Source organism: Pleurodeles waltl, chromosome 4_2 (genome assembly GCF_031143425.1).
Source record: "Pleurodeles waltl isolate 20211129_DDA chromosome 4_2, aPleWal1.hap1.20221129, whole genome shotgun sequence".
Lineage (NCBI taxonomy): Eukaryota > Metazoa > Chordata > Amphibia > Caudata > Salamandridae > Pleurodeles > Pleurodeles waltl.
Window position 1 is genome coordinate 152,293,720 of NC_090443.1, and position 23,394 is coordinate 152,317,113.

Below are 23,394 nucleotides of genomic sequence, written 5' to 3' on the forward strand. Positions count from 1 at the left end.
AAAAGACAGGGGAGACACGCCAAGAAGCTGCCAGTTGTCCCTCCAGCTGAGAGTAGGGGGAACTACCGAACCCCTGGGGAGTCCTCCTCACTAAGGCAGAAGAACCTGGACAGACCATCAGCATTGGCATGTTCTGTGCCAGGACTGTGTTCCACCGTAAAGTCCACTCCTTGTAGGGAAATGGACCACGTCAACAGTTTTGGGTTCTCACCACTCATCTGCATTAACCAGGTAAAGGGCCTGTGGTTGGTCTGAATCCGGAAGTGAGACCCAAACAAGAAGAGTCTTGGCTTCCTCAGTGCCCAGACCACAGCAAAAGCTTCCCTTTCAATTGCACTCCACCTCTGTTCCCTGGGGAATAGTCTCCTGCTAAGTAAGACTACAGGCTGGTCTAGGCCCTCTTTGTTCAGCTGTGAAAGTACTGCTCCCACACCATGCTCTGCAGCATCTGTCTGTGCCACAAACTCCTTGTAGAAGTCAAGGGCCAGCATCATGGGCGGCGTGCACATGGCCTCCTTCAGGGTGTCAAACGCAGTCTGGCACACCTCAGTCCAGATCACCTGTCTAGGCTGCTGCTTAGAAGTCAGCTCTGTCAAGGTGGCAACAATGGTGCCATAACCCTTTACAAATCTCTTTTAGTACCCAGTGAGACATAAGAAAGCTTTCACCTCTGTCTGGGTCTTGGGGGATGCCCAAGCACGGATGGCATCAATTTTGGGTTGCCACTCAGCCGCTCCCTACCTGGTGTCCCAAGTACACCACTGACCCCTGCCCTATCTGGCCCTTACTGGCCTTGATAGTGATGCCTGCAACTCGCAGAGCCTTCAACACTTCCCCGAGGTGGTGCAAGTGGTCCTCCCAGCTAAAGCTGAACACTGCAGTGTCGTCAAGGTAGGTGACACTGAAGTTTGCAAGCCCAGGTAGGACCTGATTGACCAACCAGGGGTGTTCTTCAACCCAAAGGGCATGACCTGAAACTGGAAATGCCCCTCTGGTGTTCAGAACGCTGACCTCTCCTTGGCCCCCTCGGTTAGGGCAATCTGCCAGTACCCAGATGTTAAATCAAACGTGCTGAGGAACTTGGCTGCCCCCAACCGATCTATGACTTCATCAGCTCTGGGGATGGAGTGTACGCCCGTTTTGGTGACGACATTGAGCCCCCAGTAGTCAACACAGAACCAAAGTTCTGGTGTGGCACCAGCTACAGCAGGCTTAGGTACCAAAACCACTGGGCTGGATCAAGGGCTGCTGGAGCACTCAATCACCCCTAAAGCCAACATCTTGGAGACTTCCTCCTTGATGCTGGCCTTCACTCGGTCAGCTAAATTGTAAACCTTGTTTTTCACAGGCAGGCTGTCCCCAATGTCCACATCATGTGTGCATAGATGGGTAACACTTGGAGTGAGTGAGAACAGAGTGGCAAAGTGTCCCAGTAACTGGGGACACTCACTCTGCTGTTCTAGAGTCAGAGTCTTCTTAGAGTCTTCTACTGACGCATCCTGTTCCTTGGCAGACAGGAGGTCAGGGATAGGTTCACTCTCCTCTTCCGCCCCATCGTCTGTAGTCAGAAGCATGGTTAAATCTGACCTCTCAAGGTGGGGTTTGAGGCGGTTCACATGGAGAACCCTCAAGGGGTTCCTTGGAGTCTGCAAGTTCACCGGATAGGTGACGTCACTCTTGCACTCCTTCACCTCAAATGGCCCTGACCACCTGTCCTGCTGAGCACAAGGCTCTACAGGGGCCATGCCCCACACTTTCTGGCTAGGCTGAAACTCAACCAGAGTGGTATTCTGGTCATACCTGCGTTTCATGTCCTCCTGGCTTGCCTCTAGGTTCTCTTGCATGAGCTTCCTGAAGCATGCAATCTGATTTCTGAACGCCAGCATGTAGCTACATACATCCTGGGGTGGCTTCCTAGGAGCTTGCTCCCAGCCTTCTTTCACCAGACTCAGAGGTCCTCTGACCAGGTACCCATACAACAGTTCAAAGGTGCTAAAGCCAATCCCCTTCTGTGGTACTTCCCAGTAGGCAAAGAGAAGGCATGGTAAGAGGACATCCCACTTACGCCTCATGGAGTCTGACAGACCCCCAATCATGCCTTCCAGGGTTTGGTTGAATCTCTCAAGCAACCTGTTACTTTGAGGGAGGTGAGGAGTGGTGAATTTGTAGTTCACTCCACATTCCTTCCACATGGCCTTTATGTACGTGGACATAAAGTTGGTACCCTGCTCAGATACCACCTTCTTGGGGAAACCAAAGAGGGTAAAGATCCCAATCAGTGCCCGGGCCACAACAGGCGCCGTCACTGTCCTCAGACGGATAGCTTCCAGATTCAGGGTGGCATGGTTCACCAAGACCAGTATGAACTTGTTGCCTAGGGCTGTCTTGAAGTCCAGAGGCCCCACTATGTCGATGCCCACCTGCTCAAAAGAGATGCTCACGACAGGAAAGCATTGGAGGGGAGGGGGAGCTTTACATTTCTCTCCACTTTTGCCACTTGCTTGGCAAGTCTGACAGGATCTACAGAATGCATCTGAATGCTTTCTCATTTGGGGTCGATAGAAGTGGGTGACAAGCCAGTCAAAGGTCTTTACCAGCCCCAAATGTCCTGCCAGAGGCTCATGGTGAGTCAAACCCAGTAGGAAGGCTCTGAAGCGCTGGGGTACCACCTTCACAAAGGCTGCCCCAGGCTCAGCGGCCTTAGGCTCACTATACAGGAGATCATTCTCCCAGTAGATCAGGTCATTCTTGAGCTCAGTGCCAGCTCCCTGGACTTCGGCCTGCTGCTTAAGACCCACAAGGTTAGGTCACACCTTCTGATCCGCGCAGAACTCCTCCCTAGTGGGACCCCCTTCTTGCTGCCAATGGGTCATCTCAGGTAGGTATCCCAGTTCGGCCACTTGTTCTCCTGAAGGTGCAGGGGGGTCCCCCTCGAGGTAAGCCTCCTCTTGGACCATGGGAACCTTGGGGGTGGGTTTCCCGTGCCCCTTGCCCGTCCTCTTGGCAGTCACCTGGGCCACTGGTTCAGGCTCCGGGTCTGATCACCCTGTCTGGCTGCCATGGACCGAGTTGTCACGCATGCCCACTCTGGCAACCCCAACATCCCCAAGTGTGACCTGAGCTCCACCTCTTTCCAGGCGGACGTCTCCAGGTCGTTGCCCAGCAGACAGTCAACTGGCATGATGGGACTCACAGCTACCCTCAAGGAGCCAGAGACCCCTCCCCACTCAAAGGGTACCTGTGCCACCTTACATTGACGCTCTGAGTTGTTCACTGCAACTACTTGGTGGAATACACCAGGGACTATGTGCTGTTCAGACACCAGGTGATACCGGACTGTGGTCACACTGGCTCCAGTATCTCTGAGAGCCTCTTCCCTCTGCCTATTGATGGTCACCGACTTCCTGTTGCCTGTATTTCTTAGTGTTATCAGGCATTAGGTTTCTCTGGACCATCTGACTGTCCCATAGTGAGACAAGGGTAATCTCTGTGGGATCCCCACACCCACCAGAGACCATCACCTCCCCAAGCGCTACACTGGCCAACCCCTTGGCCTGCCCACCGCTGGGTGGCTGTGTCCACTTGGGACATTTGGGATTCCCTTCATGACACCCTCCTGGTCACATGCAAAGCACTTACGGTGCCCTGCCTCTACAGGCTTTCCATGGTTTCTTATCTCCTGGGAGGTGGGATTTCTTACTCAGGTTACTAGATTTGTACCCTTTAGGAGACTCCTTTTGTTTACCCTTGTCCCCCCACTCTTCTGCTGGGAACTCTGCCCAACTTTTACAGAATCTCCCCCATATACCTGTTTGTGGACTCTGGTACTCACCCAGCGGTCTGCCTCCAAAGCAAGCTTCCTGGGGTTATTCAGCGCAATATCAGTTAAGTGCTGGCGCAGCTCTGCAAAACACAAACTAGACAAGTGCTCCCAAGCAATTAAGTTATACAGCCTCTGAAAATCTGTCACATTACTGCCCTTCACCCAACCATCAGGTGCTATGCAAAAAGAAACTATACATTGTAACCAGGTCTGGGAATCAGTTTTCTTACTCTTCCTAAACTGATCTCTACTTGTCAGGAGTGAGACCATACCGAGTGAGAAGGGCCTTCTTCACATCAGCGTAGGTGAGGTTGTATCCCTTATCAAAAGCTAGCAAAGTGTCCCTCCCCTCCTCTGTCAAGTGGTTCCACAATCCTGCCCCCCAATTCTTCTCAGGGACCCCATTCATGTGGATGGATGACTCATATCCCTAAAACCACCTCTGTATGTCATCTCCCTTCTTGAACTCTCTCCCTCTGTTCTTAGGACTGTGCACAATTCTGGCTGCACTGAGGTATTGCTGCCACCATCATTGCTGGACATGCTCCTCACATCCAGCTCCTTTACTTTAAGTTCATGCTGCAAGAGCATTTTCTTCTCCTCCATTTTCAATCTCTCCAAATCAATCTGGTGCCTCCTGGCTTTTCTCCTGTGCTCCAGCTCCTCTGGATTCAGACTCTGAGAACCACCACTGCTGCCTGACCCAGGGGGTACCTCCCCCACTAGCAGCTCCTGCACCCTCAGCACACCTTCTCCTGGATTTGGGTCCACAGACTTCCCCATTGGATCCACGGACTGCCCACTGGCAGTTCTGGCTGCTACCCAGGCCAACAGCGCCTTTTGTACTCCTCCTTTTTGGTGAGGCCTCTGACCTGGCATTTTAGCCTTTTACATACTGCCTTCAGTTCCTTCACGGTATAGGTTTCCAACCTATCCTCCTCAAAAACCAAATTCTGGTATGCAACTGACGATGCTCCTGACTAAGTCATGATGTCTTTGGAGTTCACTTGAACTCAAGATCAAAAATTGGTCAAAGAGAAAAAAATCAAAAACAAAAATCTGTATGTGGCACGTAGTGGCCTGCGATACAAAAGTAGTTTACACAATCACTGTAGGTCAATTGCAAACGCAAGTCCTATCCTCACCGCTGACAACCAATGTTACAAATGGGGTCTCTAGTTGGCAGTCGGTTTGCACCCTGTCCAAGTAGGGACCCTCACTTTAGTCAGGATAAGGGAGATACCCGCTCAGATATCCCCTGCTCACCCCTTTGTAGCTTGGCACGAGTAGTAAGGCTTATCTCAGAAACAATGTGGAAAGCATTTGCACAAAACATACAGTAATAAATGAAAACACTACAAAAGGACACCACACCAGTTTTAGAAAAAAGCCAATATTTATCTATATAAAACAAGACCAAATATGATAAACATCCAACATACAATAATAAAAATATGAATTCTGCAAGATTTACTCAAAAATACAGTTCTTTGAAGTTGATAGCTCCACCTGGGGCTATCACGGCGTTGTGATCAACAAAACCAACAGTTCAGGCCAGCCGCGGGATCGCGGGCCAGCTACGGTGTCAGGGAGACCCGCAAACAGAACCTTTGGAATTGCAGGGCGTTGTGATCCTCGCGGTGAGCTCCGGAGATCGGCGCTGTGGTGTCGGTTCCGAATTCGGTGCGGGGTCGTTGGGCCCTTGAAGTGACACGCGTTGCAGATCGAACTCTGGGCTGATGAAGTCAGGAGCGCTGGCGTGGATGGCGTTGGGGCTGTGGTGTGAAGCCGGACGATGCGACATGCGGTTTAGTTTCATGACAGATCTATATACCACAATTGTGTCTTACATTAACAGGATTTGGTCGATGTAGTAAAACATTTACATTCAAACAACAATGACAAAGTGTACACAATTTTGGACCTGTTGTATCTTCCAATATATTTGTCTGCTATGTCTGTCTGATAAGTCTTGTATTTTGGTATTGAATGGCCCCTTCTTTAGCTACTTGAACACTCTATTTCCTGCTGGCCCCTGCTTGTTTGAGGTGGTAAGGAGTGCCGTTCTATTGTCTATTAGTGGCGTGTGCTGGGGATGTAATCGTGTGTGTGTTCTGAATATTTGCCCGGCTCATGTTGGCCAGTGTGGGTATCAGCGGGTGTAAGGCGTGTGAGTGGGTATGTTCGCGTCTAGCATATCAAATCTCAGCCGGTTGCGTAATTGTGTTATAACTGGTCAGTTACTATGTGGCTGTGGCTGCATTTTTTTTTTTTTCATTCCCCTGATCATGGTGGTTTCTCATCGTTTTTAGCCTCTAGTCTGGCTACTAACGTTTCCCAGGCTACACAACCTGTGTGATGTTGGCCCTCCCGCGCTAGTTACCTTAGTACCTGATATTCTGTGCGGGACCAGCGCAGGGTGAGGGTGTGCCAAGTTTTCAAGTCAGGCGCGTTAGGTGCTTTCCAGTTCATGGCTATCAATCTTTTGTGCATCACATAGGCTAGGTCTGCAAATTTATGTAGGTGTCTGTGTTTCTTTAGTCTTGTCCTCAGCCCTAGTAGGCAGGACTTGGGATCCACTGCCAGTGCAAGTCCCGTCAATTCTGTGATTTCTTTTACCACTCCATTCCATTCTTTTTGCACCTGAGGGCATTCCCAGACCATGTGGTAGAAGTGTGCCAGCGGTGCATTACATCTAGGGGAAACCGGGTCCGTCCCAGAAAACATTTGTTTAATCCTGGCTGGTGACAAATATGTTTGATGTATGTAGTTGAACTGTGTATAGCAAAATCTCAGATTTCTCGACACCCCTCGGGTGTGGTATAGGGCTTTTGATTAGTCCTCTTGAGGTATTGGGTCCGGCAGAACGGTGTTCCACATATCCCTTGCTCTCTCCAGATTAGGTTCAGGGGTCTTACTCAGGAGTTTGTATAGGTTCGACACTACTTTTGTTTGATTGTCATACTGCAGCATGTGGTGTAGTGTGGGGGAGATCTCTGGCTCTTGAGCTCCAGCCGCCCATGTTTTTTTGATTGAATGGCATATGGCATGATAAGCTAAAAATTGTCCCGGGTTCACTGCTGTGAGGGCTTGTATAGATTCTAATGTCATTAGTTTCCCTTTTTCAAAGCAGTCTCCTACCAATTGTATGCCCGCTTCTGACCAAGCCGCAAGTGAACGCGACCCAGCCTCCGCCCAGCCAGGGAGCCGTTCCAGGGGGATGAGCGGCGAGTAGGGGAGCAACTTGTGTCCTCTCTGTACGTATCTCCTCCAGCATGAATGTGCCACTACCATTAATGGATTGCCAGACTCGCCTTTTAGTTTTTTGTTCGTTAGCCATGTGAGCAGAGGCGCTCCCTGAAGTTGGGCCGTAAGCCATGCGGACTCCGCCAACGCGGGCCTGTGGATCCAGTTCAGTATCCACTGTAACTGTGCAGGAGCGTAGTAGAATTCAAAGTTGGGGGCGTCCAGACCGCCAGCGCCAATTGGGTGCTGCAGCGTGGAAAGTGCTACGCGCGTCCTGCCCCCTCCCCATATAAGCTGCAGCAGGACTGCGTTCAAATTACGGAAAAAGCTCTTGGGGACACTGAGTGGCAGTGCTGCAAAGTAATATAGCAGCCTGGGCAGTATCAGCATGTTGGCCACCGCCACCCTGCCCAGTGGTGATAGTGGTAGTTTATTCAAAAAATGCAGCGACCCCTTCATTGAAGCCAGAGCTCTCCCCAGATTACCATCTCTAAGATCCTCAGTTTTATGGTAGATATAGACCCCTAGGTATTTAAACGTTTCAAAACACCATTTCAGGCGTCCTACTGGGGCATTTTATTTTCCTAACGGGGGCCAACTAGTTAGTGGGTACACACACGACTTTTCCCAGTTTACCAACCACCAAGCCCGATAACCCTCCATATTCAGTCAGTAGTGATATTACTGAGAGTATCACCTCGCTTCCTTTCCGTACATATATTAAGGCGTCGTCTGCATATAATGATATTGCGTGATATACCCCTTCCCTAATTATTCCCCAACTGTCTTTCATTGCACGTATTTGTGTCTCTAATGGTTCCATCGCTATGGCGAACAATAGGGGGAAAAGTGGGCATCCCTGCCTAGTGCCCTTAGTGATCGGGAAGCTATCAGATATGACCCCACCCGTTTTCACCCTAGCTTGTGGTTTGGTGTATAATGTCTGTACCCACTGTATGTAATTAGGGCCAATTCCCATTCGCTGCATAGTGGCAAAGATAAAGTCCCACTCTAGTGTGTCGAATGCCTTCTCGATGTCTAGTGAGAGTACCATTTCGTAGTGTGCAGTCGGGGAGGTGTCTCCCATTATGCTCAGCAACCTCCGGATATTTAAAAAAGTGTTGCGTTTTGGGATGAATCCGTTTTGGTCTTCGTGCATCAGGGTGTGTATGATGGGGGCTATCCTGTTGGCCAATATTTTACCTAGTATTTTACAATCTAGATTTAGAAGCGAAAGTGGTCTGTAAGATTTAACATCTGTGGGATCGCGCCCTTGCTTATGAAGAACCACTATCATTGCCTCTCTCTGTGTTGGAGGCAATATCTTGTTGGCCTATGCCTCCTCAAATACTTTCAACAGGTGGGGCCTTAAGCGTGCCGACTAGTGGAATAGTATTCTATCGGAAGGCCATCTGTACCTGGCGCTTTGTTCCTAGGCATCTGCGCTAAGGCTAGGTCTAGTTCCCCCAGGGTCAGAGGGGCCTCCAATGTCTCCCTGTCTGCCTGTGAAAGCTGCGCCAGGGGTGAGCCTGCAAGAAAGGACCCAAGTTGTTGGGACGTGCATGTTGTGCGTTTGGTGTAAAGGTTTGTGTAGTACTCCCTGAACGTCCCATTTATCTCTTCTTGCGTGGTGACCAGTGTGCCTACACCTGCTCTTATAGCCCCAATGGGGGACTGCTGACGGTCCTCGCGTAAGAGCCACGCCAGCAGCCTGCCCGATCTGTCTCCTTCTGTTTGCAGGCGCATTAAGTGGTATTTGTAGTCATGTCGGTGGAGTCTAATGTCTGCTTCGTTATATTTTGTACGCGCTTCTTTTAACCCTATGTAGGGTGTTTCATTGCGTGCCACTGCAATTTCTGCCAGAGGCATAGTTGGCGGCATTGTTGGCGGCGGCGTTGGCGGAGGCGCAGCGGTTTCTCCTCTTGAACAGCACAAAGCACACAGTTCCCAGTGCTGCAGGTCGAGGAATCTGAAGTCTTTGGTGTCCCTGAGACTTCCAAGAGGAGGCAAGCTCTACTCCAAGCCCTTGGAGAACTCAATCAAGCAGGACACACCGCAAAGTTCACCCTTTGCACTCTCTTCAGGCAGAAGCAGCAACTGCAGGCCAGTCCAGCAAAGCAACACAGCAAAGGGACAGTATTCCTCCTTCAGCTCTTCTCCTGGGCAGAGGTTCCTCTTTATTCCAGAAAGATTCTAAAAGTCTGGGGTTTGGGTCCTCTTCTTATACTTCTTTCTGCCTTTGAAGTTGGCAAACTTCAAAACAAAGTCTCAAGTGTTTGCAAGATCCTTCCTTGTCCAGGCCAGGCCCCAGACACACCAGAGGGTTAGAGACTGCATTGTGTGAGGGCAGGCACAGCCTTTTCAGGTGTAAGTTACCAGTCCTCCCTCCACTCTTGCTCAGATGGCTCATCAAGATATGCAAGCTACACCCCAGCTCCCTTTGTGTCACTGTCTAGAGGAGAGGTGTGAACAGCCCAACTGTCAAACTGACCCAGACAGGGAATCCACAAACAGGCAGAGTCACAGAATGGTTTAAGCAAGAAAATGCCTGCTTTCTAAAAGTGGCATTTTTAAACTCAAAATCTAAAAACCGACTTCACTAAAAGATGTATTTTAAAATTGTGAGTTCAGAGACCCGAAACTCCATATTTCTATCTGCCCTCAAAAGGAATGTGCACTTTAAAGTTATTTAAAGGCAGCCCCCATGTTAACCTATGAGGGAGATAGGCCTTGCAACAGTGAAACCCGAATTTGGCAGTATTTCACTGTTAGGACATGTACAACACACCAGTACATGTCCAACCTTTTAAATACACTGCATCCTGCCCATGGGGCTAACTAGGGCCTACCTTAGGGGTTCCTTACATGTACCAAAAGGGGAGGTTTGAGCCTGGCAAGTGTGTGCACTTGCCAGGTCGAATTGGCAGTTTAAAACTACAGACACTGCAGTGGCAGGTCTGAGCCATGTTTATAGGGCTACTTATGTGGGTGGCACAATCAGTGCTGCGGGCCCACTAGTAGCATTTGATTTACAGGCCCGTGGCACCTCTGGTGCACTTTACTAGGGACTTACCAGTAAATCAAATATGCCAATTATGGATAAACCAATCAACAGTATAATTTACCTAGAGCACCAGCCCATCTGTGGACATCTGTTATGTATTGACTTCGAATCCTTGCAGGTTCTCACCTTTTGAGGTCAATAAATATACGACCCATATCATTTTCTGGACAGATTAACGAATCACCTATAGGTAGGTAGGTAGATAACTGTTAATCAGGCAGGAAGGTCGCCGATAAATTGCAGAATTTAAAGATAGGTAAGAGAAACTATTAGCACGACAGCCAGAGTTGGTTTGACAGATAATCTGTGTTGTCACCCGTGCTTTAGAATTCCCATGTAACCTCCTGTAACTGATTAAGGTGTGTTACGCGCTCCACAAACGCCCGTTTGCATTTCATGACAGCGAGAGCAATGGCGTAGAACGAGTGACATGCAAGAAAAAGGCCACGTCTATCATGTTGCTGGGAACCAAAATGCCCTTGACTGGACTGCAATTGGTTTCTCTCAGACCACTGCACCTGACCGTAGGACAGCAGTGCTTATAAATGCAAAGCAGTTACAAAGGCTTTTAGCGCCTTGGTGTGGGTCCGTACCGGGTAGCTTTCTTTATGTTAGCGCGACACAATTTTCAAGTGAAAGGCTTTCATTTTACATATTGCTATTATTTTATGTTATATGTATTCGTGTAGCCAATGCTTGTCGCAGGTGTTGCCTTTTAGCACAGTCAAGTCATCCAGGTCGTTAGTCCATTAGCCTTTGCAGATTGATTAAATGAGTATCAATGTAAAGCGGCTTTTAGCCTCACCCACTGTATGAAGTGCTACATACATTAATACCGCAATGGAAAATGACAACCTGCAGAGTATAATGATGTGCTAAATGTACTCACATATTGTGTACAAGTTTTCCTGCAGACATAGGGCGAGGTTCTACCCCTACAGCGATCATACCCGGCCCATCCTGGGCGAGTGCCAGTGTTCACTCAGCCTTCTCAGCAGAGGGCACGTTCACCTGTTGTTCCTTGGCAGTGAACAGAATGGGCGGCCGAGCATGGCACAAGCACAGCTGCTGGCAGCCATCTCCTGCGCCCCCTGGTGGACAGGTCCGGCTGAGACCGTGCTTCATTAGCCATAACGATTATGCTAATTGCGTTCATAAACATAACTGATTGCATGTGTTAGATGTAAATATCCCTCATAAAAGAATCAATTGCCTCCGGCAGCTCGTTATTTACGGTAGTAATCAATCGCGGGTGTCAGAATCAATCTCTGTGTATTTTTCATCGCCGAAAGACGGTAACAGTTTTATATGCAAGAATGGGCCATTTTTCACTTATGAGGATGAACATGGCGGCGGCGTGACCCCGTTATTGCGTCCGCATCTGTGAGATCCTCTGGTGCGTGAATTATTTCTGATCTCAGTTCCTTTCCTGGTCTCCGCCCTTCCCCCATAAACCTCTGTGCTCTAAACTTTCAGCGCCGTCTGATTTTCTTTGCTGGGATGGTAAAGGAAGTTCTGATGCAAAGATGAAGGCACACAAGGAAGGCTGGTCATTTTTAAGGAGACCACCTGGCAAGAAGGCACATTCTGGACAGTGACAGAAATGATTCAGGACAAGGAGTCAAAATTCAGGCAAAAATTCAGCCCAAAAGGTAATTTTTGAGGACTCATCTGAGGAGCAGGGGCATTGCCCTCCGCCAGCAGCGGCAGCTGCAAAACCTTTACAAGAAAAGGATAATAAACTGTGTTTATTATTGTTTTCTTGTAAAGGGGTGGGGCCACGGGCTGTCTCGGGCCGGCCAAACACACATGCGCAGTAGGCTCTCTCCAGCCCAGCAACACATTTGCCAGGCTGGAGAGAGCATGCACAGGTTCCCAGCCTGCCTGGGAGCGCCGTTGCTTGGCGCTCCAGCCGATCCTAATACTGCCCGGAGCAGCATCAGGATTGGCCGCAGGGCACGCTGGGAGCCTGTGCCTGCAGCAGAGTAGCGGATGGTGCCGTAGCGGCGATCAAGGTAAGTGTTTTTTTTAATTATTGATTTAATGTCTATTCCCCCCACCCAGGGCGCCACCCGCCCCTTCCGCTCACCGCGACTGCTGAGCAGGCTGCACACTTATAAAGTAGACAGCTGACAGAAGTACAAATCAAAATAGGTTTATGTTCTTTAGTTGTATTACACATTGGAGTATTGAGCAAAAATTTACATATATCTGGACCCATTCATCAGTGAAAAAAACTAGCAAACACATACACTCCAAGCAGAATTTGACAGCTGACCAAGAATGATAGTACCAGAAACAGCACTGTGATACTGACTGAATGTACACTTAGTGTTCGCAGGCTGTTGCGCTACTAGAGAGTGTGAAACTGAGAGAGAAAGGATAGTGAGAAAGGAGACGAGAAGGATATATACAGAGATGGAGAAACTGAATGTTGGAATATTGAGATTGAACAGTGAAAGAAGTGGAAAGCAAGCAAGGGTTGGCCAGATGAGAGAGAAAAATAACAGATGGCGAAAGAGAGAAAAGAATAAGATGGGGTACAGAAAGGTATGAAAAAGAGATACAGAAATAGGGCAGTTAAAGAAGAAATAAGCCTTCTCTCCATTGTTACTTGGTAAAAAAGGTAAATATATGCAACAAGTCAATCAGCAGGTCTAAAAGGTACTGAGCCACCTGTCTTATACTGTGTGAAGTAAATTTGTAGGTCGAGCTTATCAGACAGTTCATAACCGTAGGAGCTTACAGCCCGCGATAACTTACCTTTGGTTCTCTTCTCATCGTCAGTCTCATTTGCTTGCTTCCTATTCAATGACTTTCCTTGTCCCAGCTTGTCCAGCTTGTGTCTTTCCCTCCCTTGAAGCATAGTCTGCTTACCATCTCTCTCATTAGCTATGTTCTATTTATTCACTGTTCTCTTTTAGGGAATTTTTTTTTTCCTTTTGGGTTAAGCACTCCATAAAAGGGCATGTGTTTTCAGCTCTCTCCTTCTCACCTCTGTATAATTGCCCCAAATTCACACCATTGTGCTGTGTTTCGCTATTCTGTACTTCTCACCCACCCTCCTCGCACTCAGTATTGTTCCCACTTTCGGGTCTTTCTTCGCCCATGCTTTCGATGCTGTCACTTTTGGATGCTTCTCGCTTTCTTGAATGCTTCTCCCCTTGAGTTCCTTGTTCTTCTCTACCTCACCCCCTGTACTTTGTTTTTCACTCCTTGTGTACTTCTCCCCAGGCTCCCAGTGTTGCTCTCGCCTGTGTGATGCTTCCACTTCCACTTCCTCACCCCCACTCTCTCTTTTGTTTCCCTGGCCACCTGCAGTCCTTTTATAGGCACCCTAAAAAAAGTGTCCCACGTTTGCAGATTTCAACATTTCATGAAGCATTACTCAGTTAGGAGCAGATAATTAATTTGGGAGAGCTTTGTGGTAAATAAAGACTTTTATAACCTGTAGGCTAGTAATATTGGATAGGACTGAACACTCAATTTTCCATTGCATCTCACCTGCTGGCCTAGTGACACTCATCTGCATGACGTTAATCTCACTTTGCCTCTGTTCACCCTCAAATCCTTGTGTCTTCTCTCTGTTCTTAGGTCCTGAACCTCCTGTTCGTTCATGGGGATCCCCACTCTGCACTGACCTGCGGGCCCTAGAGGTTGATGTTTGCCATTAGGACTGAATTCCATTCACTTGGAAGGACCTAAGACAGTGAGGCTCTTGCTCACTATCAATTAGTCCAAAAGTACCCACTCATCCTCGGGACCCTAAGCTCATCTCCACTGTCTGGTCCTCTGAGACTTCTGCCCAGAGACACATCCCTGAGGATCCTACTCACACAAAGACCCGAAGAGACTTTGTCTAACTTTTAGGTGTTATGCAATCCTGCTCACTCCCTGGTGTTATGGAATTCTGCTTAACACTAGTTCTTATATCTCTGGTCACCGTTAGGCCCTGTATCCTTTGCTCACTTTTACCCGAAAGCTCCTGTCACATGTCCCTCAATGCAATGCTCCAAGGGCATATCACAAAATACCAGGACCACCAACTGCAGAATGTGGTGAGGGACTGTAAGCCTCCCATATCCCACATATATTTATAGAACTTGGCTGAACAGAGGCCATCTGAAGGGAGGTGCTCCCCCATCACACCGCTGGAACTAAATGGCCTTTACAACCCTGCAGTGCTCTGGTAGTTGAAAAAAAGATTGACAGAATGTAACCAGCATGGCATGGAGACGCCTAGAAGCTATGAAAGAGAGTGTAACCCGGTGTCTCCTCTTGTCATCCCTCCTGCTATACCTCCATCATCAGGCACAAAGATGTTTCTTGGCAGCACTCTAGGGTAAGATTGTTTTCAGTTATCAATCTGAATAATCTCAGGAATGAGACAGATAAGCCTGGTCTTGCTAGCTTAAAGAAGCTCTTCTAGCACACACTGGTGCCAATCCTGATTGGCGTGACTTTATAAAAAGTAATACAATACAGTGCATAGCACTGCATTACCTTCTGTCAGGTAGACGTTAAATGGGTGGTGCATAAGTGTTCCCGTGCATGCACCCATGTATTTAGATGTAAACCCATATTTACAAAGACTTGTAAAGATGAGTTTATACCAAAATGGTGTGTCTATCTGAAGCTGGTGTAACGAGAAGAAATATCTTTTTTCCCCTCATTACTTCCTCTTTGCATGTGTGCTGAATTTTGCAGGACACATGCAAAGAGGAAATTTCCCCAAAGGATATTTTTCTCTTCCTGCTCAAAACCTTACCTGACAACAATGTTTTGGCACTAGGCCGCCACAAGTGTGCTAGTGCTAGGAGAGAGCAGAGCTCTACCAGATCTTTGAAAATATGTAGCCGTTCTGCTCTTTCTGTTTCACACAACTCAGCAACTTCACTCACTCTTCTGTGTTGCATGAAATGTTAGTAGATATGCACCTCAATGATTTAGTGTAGGTGTTCAGAAATACATTTTGTCTTGGAGTGTTCTGCTACCTTTTGAATAGGGTCATGCTATAGAAATAAAGGTCACGCTATAGAAATAACATATACATACAGACAGAAAATCACTGTTTGCTAAGAAAAGGCTTTTTTTCAAACAATGAGTGAGAATTCCATCCAGGACTCCAGCAGGAGACGTTTGTCTCACAGGTTACAGTGTGGCAGTAGAAGATATTTTGATTAGTGTACACTGGTCACGTTATGTTAGGCATTTCTAATTGACCTCTTCATTTTCCATTAACTAGAAATGTTGAAATAAAAACTGTACAGAAACAAGAATTACAGTAAATTGAAATCCCTCTCATTTATAGGCTATACCTACCTATCAGTCTGTCCCACAATCAGCTCCGGAAGTGCTTTTGCCTTAAAGCCTGGGGCACTGCACAGGCTGCAGGAATGATAGGTGCACCCCTGGTGGGGCCGGCTTTAGTGCTGGTTGCACCTGCTGTGACAATCTTTGTTGCCACTGTCCCCCAAAATACCTAATTTCCAAGGATTTCCTCAGCACCACCCTTCAACAGTGCCCCTCATCTCTATCCATAGACTCTCTCTCATGCATATTTCATTTATTTTATATTGCTCCTCATCCCAATGTAGGGTTTCAAGAGCACTTGACATCACACACATATTATTCAGAGACAATGACTCATATAAGTATGTAAATCAGTGTGTATGAAATGTTACAAATATTTCACCTCATTAGTGCCGGTTTAACAAGTAAGTACAGAAATAAGTTTCTGAAAGAAGTAACCCTCATAAAGGGCCTTCCACTGCGTGCTCACACAAGTCACCACTTCTTTAGCAACTTTTGATCCACTTGAGCTAGAAACATTTTTTAGCTAAAATTTGCAGATTATGCAACAGGTTGGATTATGTGGCAAACCAATAATTATGTGGGAAAAAAACATCACAGCAGAAATGCATAATTCCAGTGGCCCTGATCATATGTTAAGAGTACTTGGTCTGGAGAAATACAAACTCAGGGTTCAAATCATAACACAGGTTATGGTTGTCCTTACTAATATAAATGTATTATTATCCTAAGGAACCCACTATGCTAGCTACATAAAACACTTCTTTGATCTGTATGTTACACTTTGTGCCCTGCAAGGGGCGCATTATCCCACTGTTCTACTTTATGATGAGCCAAAATGTAGGCAAAACTCAGATATCTCTCCGAGAGATATTTATTAATCACCAGAGTTAAATTAACATTTTTGTTATGGCCAGACAAAGAATTTAGAAGTCTTTGCCTTAATCCCTGCCGGATATTTCAAAACGCAGCGCCCTCGGAACATCCCCCCCGGCTCCTAAGCCTGACTCCTGTTTCAAGGGCACTCCCTCCTCCGCCAAAGCAGAATGCCATGTAGGAAAATACGCATCACATGCTGTAACTGCAACATGAACCATTGTCATTCTGTATGTGACAATCGGCCACCACCAAAATGACAATGGGTCAGTTGATAGTCCTTGCAAGGGTGGGGAGGGGCTGCTGAGGCCTCCTCAGTTCACAGAAGTGCAAGCTGGGTCCCAAGAATCAGTGCTCTAAAACTCTTGATGGTTCTTTCAGGGGGGCAGCCCAGTTTGCTGTCATCCCCAGAATTAGGGACAAAAGGCATACGTAAAAAAACAGCTATGACAGACAACAGATTTGACACCCAAATAATGGACGGTCCGGGAAATGTACGGACGGGTGGTTATCCTAGTCATTTTCCTTTCTGCCAGACCTTTCCACGTCTGAAATGACTGGTCACAAAAAGCGATAGCAAATAGCTCACCAACTTTTTGCAACCAGTCTGTAATGTAGTGATGCAACATATGTATTAATAGGGATGAGTGCAAAATTTCCATTTGCAAGGGCGGTGAAGAATGACATGTCTAATGAATATTAATTAGGGAGGTCGCCACTTGTGACCCACAGTGATTGGCTATAAAAAAAGGTATTGTGGCTTTCAAGGAACGGCAGACCATCAATCTGTATTTGCAGTCCCAAGCACAAAACCTTATTTTTTTGCTATCTGTTAAACCAACCCATGTTTCATAAAGGCACTGGTACTGTTGTTGAAAAAACGGTTGACCAACATGATTCAGATTTGAGTTGGCAACTTTTCATTTGTTTGTGACTGCAATTACAGTTACAAACCATTTATATATACTATTTAGAATCACAATCATGCCCCTTCCTAATTGCGGCTCGGAACAGGTTGATAAACCCATTCTGAAAGTTGAAATTACTTTCCCGAATCACTAAATAGGTTTAGGATGGAGCGAAAAGTCATTTTGCAGTTGTGTACCCTGTGGTTTATGACCAAAACGGCTTATAGATCTGGCCCTTATTAGTACAAATCCTACAGAAGCCTTCTCAGATTGCATTTTTCAGAGGCTAACAAAATGAGGATAACTGAGAGGGTTATTTGCACTATTTATTATCAAATGTTAGTGAAACCGTTCTGTTCAATAGATCAGTATGCATGATCATTTATGAATTAAAACGTTCTATATATTTAGGCCTTGGACATTATTACACAGTTGTGGTTCGCATCTTTAATAAGGAGGGGGATGAGGGGGGTCACGCGGGAGCGGATAAAACAAACAATGAAAATAAAATAAAAACATATCCACCGTGTTGTTGGGCTGGAGAGAGCCTAAAGCGCGTGTTTGGCAGGCCCGAGATGGCCGACCAAACACACATGCGCTCTGAGGGGGGTGCACTCCCCTCAGTGCTCGTCACCCCGTAGCCCTGCACCTTCCACCACGAAGGGATAAGAAAGCTAGTTTATTATCTCTTCTTGGTGAAAAGTTTGCAGCTTCTGCTGCTGGCGGGGGGCGACGCTCCTCCGCCCTAAGTGAGGAGCTGCCCCTCTTATTACAACCTCCTTATCCTCTATCTGGGCTCTCAGTCTGAGTGCCAATCCTTCACATTTACATTATAGATTCATAATGAAATTATGTATTGGATAGAATTCTCGGAATATCATTTCTGGATATCCCTTTCCTGGTTAGAGGTCAATGCCACTGTGCGCTGATCGAGGAGAATAATATCTTTTGATATGTGATGTCTGATATATTTTTAGTTTTCTCCTGAACAGCACTCATGCACTGTCAGCAAAATCTATTGTTAATAAAAAAAAAGCTTTAAAACAGGCTTAGAGCCCGCCTATTACTTACCAATACTTGCCCTTGTTAGGCATCCACGCCACTGCCATTTCCTTGCTTTTAATTGGTCACATCTCTTGTTTCCTCCCAGCGGCTCATCTCCTCCTGCTTTCTTCCCAGGGCTTCTGTCCCTGCTGTGGAACATGGACTATCACAGCTTACTGTTTGCGGCTAATGTCTTTCCAGTGGCTGGAAGCTGCTCCAGGTACTTCTTTTTAGTACTTTTTGCCATACCTGGCATTGTACAGTCTAATCCCACCCCAATCGCTCAACTTGCGCGGTCCATTCTTACTTCTCCCTCCCCCTCTCTGTAGCTCCCTTGTGTTGGTTCCACCCACCCACACCCTCCTCCCATAATTTGTTGCTGCCCCATCCCTCATCCCACACACCTCCATGGTGTTGCGTTCCAAACCCCCACTGCCCCCAGGCCTGCTGTCAGTTGATTCAGTTCCCTCCCTCATCCCACCCCTGTTGCACTTTTTTAGACATATTGCACAACGGTGTGGGCTGCTGGGCAACATAGCCAAAAGAAAAATAGGTGCTATGACTCAGATAATGCTGGTCACGTCATATCGCTATTTTTCTTTTAATTTGAGCTATGTTGCGCTGCAGCCCGTGTTGCAATGCAACATGTCTAAAACACAATGACAAAGCCAATAGATCTTACATGGGCAAAACCTGTTGCCTTTGACAATGCTTGTTAAGTGAGCTCCTGTGTGATGTTTGCTAGGTGCTATCCATATACCTGCAAACTCTCTACTGAGCTCTGGTACCTCCTTAACGGAGCTGTATTGTTCTGAGCTCGGCTATCAACATACCTCTGAGATCTCCGGAGAACTCTGCTATCTCCGCACTTGTGAGTTCTCGGTCAAGCTCTGCTATCTATATGCCTGTGAGCTCTCTGCTATGGGCCTCTGTCGCCACACTTGTGAGCCTTGCTATCTCCATACCTTTGAGCTCTACTATTTCATACCTCTGAGCTCTCTAATGAGTTCTGTTGTCTCCACACCTCTGAACTCTCCGTTCAGCTCTGTCAACTTCGTACTTGTGAACTCTCTATTCAGAATCTCACGGTTGCCCTTCCTTCTGTCTTACTGGATACTCTCTTTTGGTTGACATGCTATTTCGCTGTATGCCCACATATTTGGCCATCTGCCACCCAACCTTGGTCCTCATGGCTGGCGTTCTGGCTCTGTACTTCGTTTCTCGTTTGGTCAGACTTGAATCTGCCCATCTGGGTGTTAATGTGTCTTATGTGATTGTTTGCCGCAAGTCGTCTCGTGTCTACAGCATAGCAGTGGTTTCTAACTCCACAATGGGTGCTTAATGAAATCAGTGCCTTTTGTATCTCTATACCTGGAAATTCTCATGGCTGTTCTTTTAAAGCCCTTCCTCAAAACTCTCTGGTTTGTTTCCAGCTTGATTCCTTGAAACTCTCATTCTTTCACCTACATCTTCATGACTGGGAACTCTCTGTCTGCCTCTTCTCTCTAGCTGAACAGTATTTGGCTGGCTTTCTTTGAGAGGACCTGCTAATTCTTATGTTAACTCTTCCGACCTCCCTGCTTTAGAACGTCCATGTTTGGCCTTATGGATGAATATAAGCAAGGTGACCCAACAAGTTAAGTACTCCTTGTTGACATCCGGAGCGGCCTGCCTGTCACAAATTCGAATCCTGATAGAGCTAACTCATACTTTGATCATTTGATGTTGATGCATTAGGTACCATTACCTTGGGAATATCAATGGCTTTACCTTAATATGACGATTTCCCCGCTTGGGAAATGACACTGTGACTTGGCACATCTAGTGAGCCCAAATTTTGAGAATGACAACATCAGAAATGTGACGAATTTTGGTCAACATAAAATGCTCTGCACAATGGATTAATTATTTTCTCCGTGTTTTATTTTCATTTTTTTTAAAAGGGTGTAAATTTTGATGTATGTGTTAAAAAATGTTACAATGGGGTGTCTTTATTCCTGCAACCAGTGTAGGTAGGAAGAAATTTAAGGAGGTTAGTTTAAATATGGGCCAATGTGTGGTATGAAGGAAGCATGGAGATGAAGCAAAAAGACATGTAAAGTAAGGTGTCTATTGATCATTTCTGTAAAAAAATGTGTTGGGTCTGTTAGAGAAGATGTTGGACGAAGCTAGGCTGCACGCGGTGGAGAGATCGCCCAAAACAGTAGAAAGCGGAGAACAGATTCTGTGACCTATCCCTGGTGTTAGCTTGAAAAAAAACATACAATGCAGAAAATAGCAACAATTGCACCCCTACAAAGCAAATGGAGGAAGGAAATAGGCAGATGGGAAGGCACCAGAGATGTCATTCAAAATGGTGCCCCCACTATAATGTGATAAGGAGACCCTGAGACTTCAAAAGGGGTGAAGAGACCACTGCTTCACAGGGGCTTGCATAACACCCCTGGTACGCAGCAACGGCCAGATGTACTAAACATTTTACCGGTAAAATGCTTTTTGACATGTACCAAAGGCAAAATGCGACTCAGTAACTTGTTACTGAATTGCATTTTGCTTTTGCAATTCGATATTATGAAGGGGTGTTTTTAGGGCATCCCTTCCTAATACCGAATCACACTGGTATGTATGAATGTTTTGAGACTGGAATGGGGTCGCAATCCAAAACATTCATACTTTATTGACCCTGTAGAGGAAGCGATAACCCATGCGCAAACGGGAAGTGGTCTCCAAGGGACCTCTTCCGCTTTTGTGAATGTGGGTGAAAACATTTTTTAAGAGCAGGCAGAGGTCTCACAGACCACTGCCTACTCTTAAAAAATGAAAAGAAAACTTTTCAGTTTTCTTTTTTGTAATGCATCGAAAATGGACTGCACTGCAAAAAATGATTGCTTTATTTAAAAAGCAATCACAGACATGGCGGTCTGCTGACCCAAGCAGACCATCATTCCTGTAATTGTGGCTATTCCCAATGGGTCGCAAATTGAGACGTGTCTCATAAATATTAAAGAGGCAGGTCCCTTGCGACCCACGTGGGGTTCACAAACAGTGTCTGAGACACCGTTGTACATAGCTGTTTGTGGTTTCCTAATAGCGATTCGCAAAGATTCGCAACTAGGAAATAGCAGTTGCTAAACTACGTACATCTGGCCTCAGAATAGCTTTGCACAAAGTGGAAAGAAGAGGAGTGAGTTTGAAGGATCCCATGAAAAAGGGAATGACACTGAGAACGAGTGATGAGTGAGAGGGAAGTCGACACGATATCCTGGGCACTATGATCATGCAATGAGGCTGAGATTGTGGGAACCCAGAAAATGAAAAGGGAAGACGCTGGGTGCCAGCACCAACGAGTGTTACACAGTAACAAAAAATGCTGCCAACTAGGTCATCTAATGAAGATTTAAGAAGTAAAGGTAGGCTGAAGCAGAAGGTCCACTAGATGTTACTAGATGTTGCTTGTTACAGTTAGAAGTTTCTTAATAGACTATAGTCTGCATTCTGACCTCTCACCAATCCTGCATTATTTGGGCTCAGATAAAATTGGGAAATGTTGAACTATTGGTGGAATAAAATGCTAATAAACAGATTAAATCAAGTAAAGTGAAACGTGGCGTCGCAGTTGGTACAGAGAAAAGAGTGAGTGGTAGATGGAGAAGTGATGGAAGACTAGAGGGAGAGAGTGACTTTAGAAAGAGCCAGATTTAGAAAGTTGGAATGGTGGTTGATGACAGAAAAGGGAACTTAGACATGTAAAAAAAAAGACAAGAACAGCAAAAATCTAGCACATCTTAAAATGCAAGTCTGGAACAATGCAATCTGACAATGTAAGCACTACTTTTGTCAGGGCTGATTCATCGGTATAGGTTTTTCGTTATACTGATATTCACCAGCATAAAAATCAAAAAAACATAGGAACGGCTGTGTACAGGGTTGAAAATGGCAAACCTCCTTGATAAACATTACATTAACAATAAATTGGAATTATTGTTATAACTAAACCCGGTAGGATAGCTCTGCTATCTCTTAGTCATGAGCGTTCTGCAGAGTTGGGTGAGAAATCCCATAAAGTTCCATTCATTAATCTGGCTGGGAAAGGGAGGCTGGCGCAAATGAACGCAAAGTGTGTACTCTTGATGGGCAAAGGCACATCTGAGCCCTTACATTAGTTCATTTTATCTGTCACTTGTGCTTCTTTTCTTTACTTCCCAATGAGGGTGACTTCAATTCTGGACTATAAAGCAATACCCCAAATCAAACCATGGATGGGGGACTTGCAACCAGACACTCGTCCCAATAAAGGCCCGGTCACACCACATTGCAGACAAGAAGGTACCCACTACTTCTCTAGCAGTGGGGCTAGTTTTTTCTAGCCACAGTAGTTTCTGAATATTAACAAAGCTGCTGTGCTTTACTTACAAACCTCACAGACAGTTCCACCCACCACCACGGAAGGATGCAAAGGCGAACGTAACAACAAACGCATCATTCCAGAGCTGGAAATGTGCCGTTTGTATTGCAACTTAAGCAGAGTTACCAAGCATTCAGAAAACTGATTGGACGCTGTTAGCACGACACGCCGCTTTAACAAGCATTGGGAAAGCCAATCGGTCTCACATTTAGGACCTATTGGCTTTGACAATGGTTTTAGCCATGCTGCACAGCATCCGGGTTGAACTGGTAAACAACGGAAAAAGCTACACGATTGGGCAGGGGAAAGACCACAGAGGGCGGAAGGAACGCAGATGAGGGAAGCAAAACAGAGGGTGGAATCACGGAGAGCCGGGAAGCAACAGGAGGACAGGCTGAAGTAACATGGGGCTGCTTGGGGAAGCAACACGCTAGGTGCGGGAAGGAAAGCAAATGGAATAAAGCAAGTGGAAGGGGTGTGGACGCGAACAAACAAGAGAGAGCTCAACTTGGGTTAAAGCACATGGGCGAGCGGATTGAAAGGCAAAGCTGTGTAAAAGTGAAAGAATATGTAAGAGTGGGCCAAAGGACATAATTGTGGAAAAGGTAATTGTTATGATGCTATAAAAAGAAACTGCCTGGGAGAAGTGGGAAAACAAAGGCCTAGGGAAACACTTGCACTCTCCTGGAGAACTTTTAGAAGAAGTTAAAAAAAA